The 11,296-nt window shown below is 42.7% G+C and overlaps 1 protein-coding gene and 1 long non-coding RNA gene across 6 annotated transcripts in view; one reads left to right on the top strand and one right to left on the bottom strand.

The window, feature by feature from the left end:
• Positions 1-3,890: 3,890 nt before the first annotated feature.
• LOC106823120 (uncharacterized) lies at positions 3,891-11,190 on the bottom strand. The gene is made up of 3 exons (XR_006527825.2): positions 11,052-11,190; positions 8,673-10,727; positions 3,891-4,351 (listed from the first exon to the last, which is right to left on the bottom strand). It is a non-coding gene; the product is annotated as an uncharacterized lncRNA (long non-coding RNA).
• The window catches only part of NFYC (nuclear transcription factor Y subunit gamma), a 63,396-nt gene continuing 63,148 nt past the window's right edge, over positions 11,049-11,296 (top strand). For 3 of the 5 annotated variants that reach the window (XM_044770485.2, XM_070510210.1, XM_044770481.2), the window contains exon 1: positions 11,049-11,189. The gene's annotated coding sequence lies outside the window, so the exon portion shown is untranslated. The remainder of the gene's footprint in view (positions 11,190-11,296) is intronic. The other 2 variants (XM_070510216.1, XM_044770486.2) reach the window with 1 other exon arrangement.

Here is an 11,296-nt window from a genome sequence, read left to right as displayed (position 1 = left end):
AGGATTTTTGCTGAGAAGGCTGGCACACAGCCTGTCTCTTCCTTGCTAACCACGAATGAGGAAGTATGCAGGCCCTGGGAGCTGTTGGCAGTCATCTTGGGACAATAAGAGGAGCAGAAACCAGGAAGAAAGAGTAGCCCTGAGGATTAGGAGGTTAATTTGGGGCAACATGGAAGCCATATGCTGTAGTCACTGCTTAGGAAGCTCTGGCATGGTGAATCAGGTTCATGCCCCTTACGATGCCTATTGTTGATCACAAAGCAAGACCAATTTACAAGCATCAAGGAAAACTCTGGAAGAGAAAGAAAGTTCTAGATATCAGCCACTTTTCCCATAGTCACATCCTGGATCAAAGGCTTTTAAATATTTTTTAGTGTGCCCTCAATAAAAAATAAATTTTATAGTGTGACACTACAGTGTGACGTAGCTGTATACATAACTGAAACAAAAGTTTCACCATAATTTTCATAGTATTTACCCTTGCTATGTGCAATTACAGTTATGCGCTGCATAACAACATTATGGGCAATGAGAGACTGCATACACGATGGTGGTCCCACAAGATTAGTCCCATATAGCCTAGGTGTGTAGTAGACTATATCATTTAGGTTTGTGTAAGTACACTCTATGATGTTCTCACAGTGACAAAATTGCCTAATGACGCATTTCTCAGAATGTGTCCCAGTTGTTAAGCAATGCATAACTATAATTCAAATTTCCAATTCTATTCTATTCCATTTAAAAAATAAAGCTGGTTGCAAACTTCTAAATGCTTTCATGATCTACTAACGGGTTATGCCCTGCACCTAGAAAAACATTGCCCTATACCATGCCATCATCGATTGCTGCAAAACTTAACTCTGGATTTTAAGCATCCTAACTTTACTAACTTTCCTGCTTCTGTACACGAATTCCCTGCCTTCCTTTGCTCTGAAGGGAAGTCTCAGTGTCCCAGATCCTATCAGAGGCCAACCTCTCCCCAATCTGTGCCAAGGACCCCAAAACTTACCTCTGCAGATATTCTCTCTCTTTTGCATTGTCAATTTCTGCCTGTCTAATGGAATATTTAATTTACAAAATTGCTCCAGAGTTTCTCTTCTTAAAATCCAAAACAAACCAACAAATAAAAAGCTCCCTTTGGCCCCATTTCAACTTCCACTTCCTTGAACCAAACCAGAGTAGATATGGTTGACTGGGACAGGAAGCAGAAAAGTGGCCTAGACATGAACTCAGTAGACATTAGTCTAATAAAACCTATCTCACTGAGTTGACTGAGGAATCAAATGAGATCAACACCTAAGGCAAAACCTTACTCCCCACCAATAATAATTATCATAGTGACCATTTGTTGAGCAAGTCCTCTGTGCCAGGCAATATGCTAAGGACCTTAAAATGGTTTCCAAGCCAAGAAGGATTCCCTAGCACCTTCTCACTGCAGTTTTCTCCCTCTGATAACTTAACTAACATTTTTAGAGGTCTACCATGCACCAAGGAGTGGACTCACTGACTTGCATTCATTCATTCTATAGATGTTAATTAAGCACCTACTATGGTGCTAGGAACTTACTAGGTGCTGGGGACACTGTGATGAACAAGGCCTTCAACCTTGAAGGACTCACAATCTAGTCACACAGTAAGTGAAATATAATGAGAGTATATCCATGAGGTGTTCTTTCCTTGTGTCTTCCTTGGTCTAGGCAACCCCGTCTTTGGCTCTAGACCTCACAACTGACAGTGTTTCTGATTCTGTTTTTCTGGCTTGGCCTTGGAGCCCTACCTTCAGGACATGCTTTGAGTTCTCAGCTCTGTGTGTGGCCATCAGGATTAAGAGAAATGCTTGTGTTCCCTATCTCTCCCTGCCTGGGATCCTCCTCCAGAAGAGACAGACTTAGCAGATGTCCAAAAGACAGGTAAATTGATGCTCTGGGTTTTACCCCATCACACTTTTAATACTTCTCTGTCTTAATTCACTCCTAGTCTCCTAATTGCCAAATCCAACTGACTCTTTGTCCTTTTGAAGATCTTTTGCCCTTATCTCTCTTTTTGGTATCACATATCATTTACTCTTCTTTGCATCTTTCACTCTACAGCTCAGAGTGGTTAAATAAGCTGTTCAATTTATACCACTAAGTAGTAGAGCAGGGACTTGAACCCAGATCAGGCTGACTCCAAAGCCCATGCTATGGCCAATACTCCATGCTGCCTTTCCAAGCAGACCAATAGTCTAGATCTGTGCTGTCCAATATGCATTCACAACATGTAGCTATTTAAATTTAAATTAAAATACAATGAAATTAAAAATTCAGTTTCTCAGTTGCACTAACCATCTTCAAGTGCTCAATAGCCACATGTGGCTGGTGGCCGCTATACTGAACAGCACAGATGTAAAAAATTTCCATCATTGCAGAAAGTTCTTGGATAGCATTGGTTTAGACAAAGTGTAAGGTGGCATTGGGTCAGATAGCATCTGTCCTCTGACCTCTTCTGTTTACCCTCTCTCCACTTATTTATTCTCTGGGAATGAGCAGCCATTGTTTGATCTGCCCAACTCTCTACTCCCACTTTTCTGGGAAGTGTTACTCTATCCTGCAGCTTGCTATCATACCGTTATTCACAGGGTTACAGTGGACACCACCACATTTACAGATGACCCTATGCCCCCCTCCACATTAAGGTTGATTGGTTCAGGGGCGGACACCTGGCCAAAGCCAGCCCAAGCAGCAGCTCTTTCTCCCAGGAGTTCAAAAATTGAGCCTAAAAGTCACCTGGCTGATCTCTTGAACAGAGGTGACTTGGGATCTATGGGTGACCATGTTTTCTTGATTTCGATTGGGAAAACTGGTTTTCAGAGAGATAAAGAAATGACAAAACAGTTAATACATATTGGGGAGAGTTGGATCTAGGTGCTCAAAGGCTGTCAGGGCTCTGTGTCCGTCTCTTTCTCTGTGATGCCTTCGTGCTTAGGCAGGCTGTCTCCATGAAGCAGAAATGATGGCCACCCACAGATTCTCATAGCTCAGACCTTCAGAAGGAAAGTCCTGTCTCTCCCATATCTATATTTCATATCTTTAGGAAGGCTTTGCTTAGCTTAGTTTGGGTCATGTGCCCATCTGTTCAGAAACTGTGACCTGTCTTAGCAAGGATTTCTAGAACACAAACTTGAAGAAGGGGTTAAGTGCTAAAGCCTTACGTGGGAGGCACAATCCTAGAGCAGTGAGAATGAGGGGACGGGGAAGCAGGAAAAGATGGCAAGTAATGCAAGGAAATGTTTGCTGCTACTTCTTCATAATGAGTAGTCTCTTTATGGGTCCACCCGCTTGGCCATGCAGAATGTTTCTAGAGAGGTTGTATAGCAAAATTATACTTTGAAACAGTCCATCAGAGGAAGGAAGGGAGAGTGGATTGTTCTATCTGCTGTTTCCTGTCTTGTCTCCCATCGATCAGTTTGCCCTATGGCTAGTTAAATCCCCTAGACTTCTAGGGTGCTTCACTGGCCCCTTCAGCAGCTGCTCAGGAAGTGAGAGCTTGTGCTCCGTGAGGTGGTGTGTCATCAGAGTCTGGAAGCTGCAGAAGCCATAGAATCCATGTTCACAACTAGTTGGCCTCAGGCAGCAGAACTGGGAGGCCTCATTCAGAGTTGGTCAACCTTGTCTGTGGTTGAGGTGGACCAAGTGGCTAGTGGTCTGGGAGCCAAGTGATGCTGAGAGACTCTGAGGAGGCACTGGGCCAAGATGTGGGGATCATTATGATTGGTCACATTGGGTTGTATGCCTACCCCTATGGCTGATGTGGTATAGAAGAGATACTACAACATGAAGTATCTGACGTTCCCTACCCTCCTGTCAGTTCAGATCCTCAGAAAATCAGAGACCACGACAGATTAAATGCAAGCAATTTATTATGGAAAACACCTGTGGAAGAAAATGGGGCAGGAGCTGGGAGAGACTGAGAGGACCACTGGATAGTGATGCAGGTCTGACTCTAAGTGAAGGAGCGAGAAGGAAGGAGTTCTAGGTGGAAGCGTCTTAGACCACAGTGCAGCTCTAAGGAGAATTTGGCAAGGCCACTGAGGAGTCTTTGAGCCAAAGTTGTCCATGAGAAGAGTAGCACTTATCCCAGGAAAAAGCCTGTCCTAAAGTCCCTTCTGTGCTCAGTCGCTGGCCAGGAGCAGCCTGTGGGAAGTGAGGCCTGGGAGTGAAGGGCAAGGGATTTCAAAGCTGAGCATGGACTTCAGAGCTCAGCAGCTGAGCTGTTGGTGCATTCCCCCAGCTGGAGATCTGAGAAGCGCATTCTCACAGCCACACACCTTCCCCGCTCAGCACTATGTACAGAAGAAGGATGATTCTACAATCTAAAAAGGAAAAAAGTAGAGTGCTACTACCATTTGAAAGGGTAAGGGTGTTGAGCAGGCAAGACAATTTCCAGGTTACAATGTCCCACTTGTAATTCAAACTCTACAGTCCAAACCTGAACTAATGACTTCTCCATGCTCTGGAGTCATCCTCTTCCCTGTTCTCATTGTTACTGATGTGCTCAGCCCCTCATTACATCTTGCCTGAACTATTGTGGAATTCTTCAATTGGTCATTCTGAAATCCTATTCTGTCCTATGCTCTCTGCCAGATTGTCTTTAAACACAGCTTTGACCATGTCACTCCCCTTTGTAAAACTTCTATCATTGAGAATGTAAAGTGGTGTAGTTGCTGTGGAAAACAGTGTGGTCAAAAAACGAAACATAGAATTACTGTATGATCCAGCAATTTCACTTCTGGGTGTATACCCAAAAGAATTGAAAGCAGGGACTCAAAACAAATATTTGTACACCATGTTCACAGCAGCATAATTCACAATAGCTAAAAGATGGAAACAACCCAAATGTCCATCAACGGATGAACAGATAAACAAAATGTGGTATATACACACAATGGAATACTATATTCAGCCATGAAAAGAAATGAAATTTTGGTACATGCTACGACATGAATGAACCTTGCACACATTATGCTAAGTGAAATAAGCCAGACACAAAAGAACAAATGTTGTATGATTCCACTTATATGAGATATCTAGAATAGTCAAATTGATAGAGGCAGAAAATAGAACAGTGGTTACCAAGAGCTAGGGGAGGGGAGGATGGGGAGTTACTGTTTAATGGGTACAGAGTTTCAGCATGTGATGATGAAAAAATTCTGGAGATGGATAGTGGTGATGGTTGCACAACAATGTGACTGTGCTTAATGCCACTGAACTGGACACTTAAAAATGGCAAAACAAAACCAAAAAACTTCCACCATTAGCTCTCCGTAGTAGAAAATAAAACCCAAGAGGCTTAATCTGACCTTAATATATCTTTTCACACAATTCTTCCTTTTCCTCTTACTCTATATTCCCCCGATTGGTCCCTGGCTTCTTATATTTGCTCTAGTGGCCACCTACACATAGCATGCTCTTCTCCTAATTCTACTCATTTTTCAAGACGCAGTTCAAATATCACATCCTTGTGAATCTTTCCTGAACTCCTATCCTATTTCATAATAAGGGAAAGTAAACTTTCCCTTTTTTTTCCTTCTTTTAAGGAAGATTAGCCCTGAGCTAACATCTGCTGCCAGCCCTCCTCTCTTTGCTGAGGAAGATTGGCCCTGAGCTAACATCTGTGCCCATTTTCCTCTACTTTATATGTGGGATGCCACCACAACATGGCTTGATAAGCAGTGCATAGGTCCGTGCCTGGGATCCAAACCAATGAACCCTAGTTCATTGAACTGCAGTGGAGTGTGTGAACTTAACCACTGTGCCACCAGGCCAGCCCCTCTCTCTCTTTTTTGAACCCCCACAGCATGTGAATTGTATTTCTCTTCAGCACTTACTGCTTTTCTTTTAGACCAAAGAAGGCACAGAATGAGATAGATGGGTGTAGCTTAAGGTAGTCCAGCTGGCCATCTAGACAGGTACCTCTACAGTGCTATAACCTTAAGGAATTTACCATCATCCCAGAACTGGTCTTCAGTCTTGCAAATTCAGAAGCCTGATTTTAATAGTAAGCATAGAGTGGAACCATCTCCCAGGGGGGCTCTTGTATTCATGAAATTCACAGAAACTGATAGTTATATAAACCAGAATCCAATAGATTGATGTAAATGAAAAATACAATTATCAAAAGAACTAGGGTCCTCTAAAGATATTCCATGTTCATGGATGGGAAGAATAAACATAGTTAAAATGTCCATATTACCTAAAGCAATCTACAGATTCAATGCAATCCCAATCAGAATCCTGAAGATATTCTTCACGGAAATAGAACAAAGAATCCTAAAATTTATATGGAACAACAAAAGACCTCAAATAGGGACTGGCCTCATGGCCAAGTGGTTAAGTTTGTACACTCTGCTTTGGCTGCCCAGGGTTTCACCAGTTTGGATCCTGGGCATGGACATGGCACCGCTCATCAGGCCATACTGAGGTGGCATCCCACATGGCACAACCAGAGGCACTCACAACTAGAATATACAACTATGTACTGGGGGGCTTTGGGGAGAAGAAGAAAAAAAAGAAAAAAGAAGAAGATTGGCAACAGTTGTTAGCTTAGGTGCCAATCTCTAAAGAAAAAAAAAAAAAACAACCCCAAATAGCCAAAGCAATCCTAAGAAAAAAAGAGCAAAACTGGAGCCATCAAATTCCTCACTTTAAAATATACTACAAAGCTATAATAATCAAAACAGCACAGTACTGGCAGAAAAACAGACACACAGATCAATGGAACAAAATTGAAAGCGCAGAAATAAAACCACACATCTCTGGACAGTTAATCTTTGACAAAGGAGCCAAGAACATACATTGGAGAAAGGTAAGTCTCTTTAATAAATAGTGTTGGGAAAATTGGACAGCCACATGCAAAAGAGTGAAAGTAGACCATTATCTTACACCATATACAAAAATTAACTCAAAATGGATTAAAGACGAACGTAAGACCTGAAACCATGAAACTAGAAGAAAATATAGGCAGTATGCTCTTTGACATCGATCTTAGTAGTATGTTTTTGAATACCATGTCTACTCAGGCAAGGGAAACAAAATAAAAAAATAAACAGATGAGACTACATCAGGCTAAAAAGCTTCTGCAAGGGATAGGAAATCATGAACAAAACGAAAATACAACCCACCAAATGGGAGAAAATATTTGCAAATCATATATTTAACAAGGGGTTAATTTCCAAAATATGTAAAAAACTCATACAACTCAACAACAAAAAAACCAAACAACCCAATCAAAAAATGGACAGAAGATATGAACAGACATTTTTACAAAGAAGATAAAAAAGATGGCCAACAGGCACATGAAAAGATGTTCAACATTACTAATTATTAGAGAAATGCAAATCAAAACTACAATGAGCTATCACCTTACGCCTGTCAGAATGGCTATAATTAACAAGACAAAAAACAACAAATGTTGGAGAGGATGTAGAGAAAAGGGCGCCCTCATACACTGCTGGTGGGAATGCAAACTGGTACAGCCACTATGGAAAAGAGTATGGAGATGTCTCAAAAAATTAAAAATAGAAATACTATATGATCCAGCTTTCCCACTACTGGGTATTTATCCAAAGAACATGAAATCAACAATTCTAAGAGATTTATGCACCCCCATGTTCATTGCAGCATTATTCACAATAGCCAAAATGTGGAAACAACCCAAGTGCCCATCAACTGATGAATGGATAAAGATGTGGTACATACTATGCAATGGAATACTACTCAGCCATAAAAAGACAAAATGGTGCCATTTGCAACAACACAGATGGACCTTGCTGGTATCATGCTAAGCGAAATAAGCCAGACGAGGACAAACACCCTGTGATTTCATTCATATGTGGTAGATAAACACATGGATGAGAACAGATTAGTCATTACCAGAGGGGAAGGGGGCGAGGGGGAGGGTGAAAGGAGTAAAGGGGCACATATATATGGTGACAGACAAAAACTAGACTATTGGTGGTGAGCACGATGCAGTCTACACAGAAACTGATATAGAATATTGTACACCTGAAATTATACAATGTTATAAGCCAATATGACCTCAATAAAATAATTAAATTTTTTTTAAAAAAGGAACTGGGATCCTCTAGATGGCAGATCACTAAATTCTGTCCCTATAGGCAAGATATTTGCTGGGTGAGCATAGACTCACACCAGGAAAGCATGTTGAAGCATTTCCTAGCTGAGGAGCCTGAAATATTCTCACCTACTACAGGGCTAACATGGACCAGGAAATCCTAATGCTCAGGTCGGCCGGACCGAGACAGTGCTGAGAGGGACTATGCCAGGGCTTGCCCCTGTGACGGCCTTGTTTCGGGCTATCACGGGTAATTAAGTCCTTTGGTTCACAGAATCTCTTTCCCAACAGATTACAGAATGACTGGTTGATAAGATTGATTAGGCTTCTGTTTATTAAATTCCAATCACATCTGCCTTCTTGAGATGCCTCCCATATGATCTGGATCAGAGCTTGGTTTGATTTTGATTATGTTTGTAGACAAGCTCTCGGCTTACCCGCAGAGAGAGCTCATTTCTGGGCTGTATTAGTCAGTTTAGGCCAGCCAGGTTACACTGCAGTAACAAATAACTAAAACAATCTCAGTGGCTTATAACAACAAAGGTTTATTTCTTACTCACGTTACATTACGTGTCATGTGTGTCTGCTGTGGCTCTGCACACCTTTATTCTGAGACCAAAGCTTGAGAAGCAGCTCTATTTGGGACATGCAACTCTCCTGGCAGAAGAAAAATAATATGGCAGAATCATGAGATGGCCTATACCTTCCTGCTCAGAAGTGGCTCATGCCATTTCTACTCACATTTTCTTGATCAAAACAAGGCCAGGCTTGATGACATTAGGGTGAGAAGTATAATTTCCTAGGGAAAGGCCGGGGTGGGGGTGGGGGTTAGAAAAGGAGGGGCAGAGAATATTGATAATAGTCTACAGCAAGGACTAATATTTATCCTGTATGCACCAGTATGACTGTTACCAGTTATAATACTTACCACTAAAATATTGAAATACTTTCATACTAGCTGGTAAATAGCTGCTGTCTCCAGCCTCCTGACAACTCCCTTCCTTTGGCATCCCCTGAGACCTGCTACTCACAAACTAGCAACCGAAGGGTTAACACCTAGCACAGAAGGGTATTTCCAGCACCCTTCCTGGACTTCAAATCTGCCAGATCAATGCTTGAGCACCACCTGTTAAACATGTTTACCGTCACCCTTAGCTAATTTCCTCAGTATGTAGACTCTTAATAGTTTAATTCTGAGGGCACCTCCAGGCTCTTGGAGGGAGGCTAACTGCAGCCTCTACGGCTCTCAATACTTAATTATTACAATAATAACTAATAACACTGATTTGTGCTGCATTTTTTCACCTCTTTTGCAAACATGGTATAAGAAACAATTGCTCGGGGCCGACCCTGTGGCCCAGTGGTTAAGTTGACGTGCTCCACTTCACTGGCCCAGGGTTTTGCAGATTTGAATCCTGGGTGCGGACATGGCACCGCTCATCAGGCCATGCTGAGGAGGCGTCCCACATGCCACAACTAGAAGGACTCACAACTAAAATATATAACTATGTACTGGCGGGATTTGGGAAGAAAAAACAAAAAAAAAAAGAGAAATAATTGCTCAATAACTATTTGTAGAAAGACTCACCTAGCTTTTTCCCATTAGCTAAGCTCATGTTTCTACTATCTCAACACAGCGTTTCTTATTTTAGGTCTGCCTGTTTTTAATTTTTTCTGCCATTTCTATGTCAGAAAAATGTCACCATCATCACTAACTTCTTTATGACACTTTTGCAATTTTCAAAGCACTCTTCCTTGCACTATTTCATTCAATCTCTCCGATACTCCCAGGAGGCAGGAATTAGATCATTTTACAAAGGAAGACACTGAGACTCAGTGAAGTCAGGTGACTTATAGCTAGTTAGGTTTCGTTCAGTCGTTTATCAAATATTTATGGAGTGCCTGAAGTAAGATTTACTAAGGTTGGATTTGAAAACAGTTTTCCTGAATTCACGTCAAGGGTTTATTCCACTATTCTCAAGGACTTTTATCACCAGAGTCACAAACTCAAAGGAAGGAAATAATGTGTGTTGATTTTATTGGACCCCTACAAAACAAGTCTCAGAAAGGCTCCAAGGTCATTTATAAACTTCAAGGTGATCACCAGCAGGAGCAGCCTCATTTTTCTGTTTGCTACTTAACGCACTGTTTCACTGTAGATAATTCCATTCAATAAATATTTGATAACTTTATCTACAGGTTTCGGAGCTATTCAAATTGAGTTTTGACGCTTACTAGCTGTGGGACCTTGATCAAGTTACTTAACCCTTTTGAGCTTCAGTTTTACCATCCGTAAAACAGAAATAATACTAATGCCTTCGGCCTAAATGGTTGTAGAGATTAAAGAAAGTATGAAAAGATAGAATGCTCGTTGTAGCTGTGGTTTCTAATGGACTTTTGATGAAGCTCTCAACTCTGCATTCAAATGAGGAAAACTGTGTCCAGGTCGATGTACGGTTACAAGCTGACATTCTAGGGAAGTGCCGTTCTTTATTCTGGAGGATATCGTCTTGCACTTTTGGTGTTAAATTCCCTCTTTTACGGTACTGGTAGCTATCTTCTTTACTGGCGCACTTAATCTGGCATCCCCACGTCGTCCTTCGTCCTCCAGCTCTCTTTCGTCCCAAATTAAAAAAAAAAACAAAAAACTATTTATTCCTTAAAATTCAAAAGTGTGCGCGACAAAGCAGACACCCACAAGGATAGAACGCCCTACGGAGGTCACCGAGCAACGCCTCAGGAGCCGCCCCCCACAAAAGGGCGGGGCCAGAAGGCTCCCGGATCTCATTCCGCCTCACATGTCGTCGCCCCCTTCCCAATTCTCGCGAGACTTCAAGCAACTGAGCTGCGCATAACGAGACACTGGGAGTCGAGGCGCCAAGGGAGGGGGAGGGGAAGGGGAGAAGGTGCAAACGGCGTGGCCGCCATCTTGTTTGTACCCCCGCTTCGCGCGCGCTCCGTTCTCCGTGACGCACGCTTCCCCCTCCCCTGCGCCGTGCCCAGGCCTCTGCATTGCCCGACTCCGCAGGAGCGCGGGGGCGGCTCCTGCTCTTCCCTGGACTCCTGAGCAGAGGCGTGTGAGTGTGCGGGAGCGTCTGTGGGAGGGAAGGCGAGCGGCGGCGGCGGGGGGAGGGGCCGCGCTTCCCGCCTTCGGCGGAGACCTCACTTCCCTCGCGCGGCCGCT

This window comes from Equus asinus, chromosome 5 (genome assembly GCF_041296235.1).
Source record: "Equus asinus isolate D_3611 breed Donkey chromosome 5, EquAss-T2T_v2, whole genome shotgun sequence".
In the NCBI taxonomy this organism is placed as follows: Eukaryota; Metazoa; Chordata; class Mammalia; order Perissodactyla; family Equidae; genus Equus; species Equus asinus.
The sequence above is the reverse complement of the archived record's forward strand: the minus strand, read 5'-3'. Positions and strand labels throughout refer to the sequence as shown.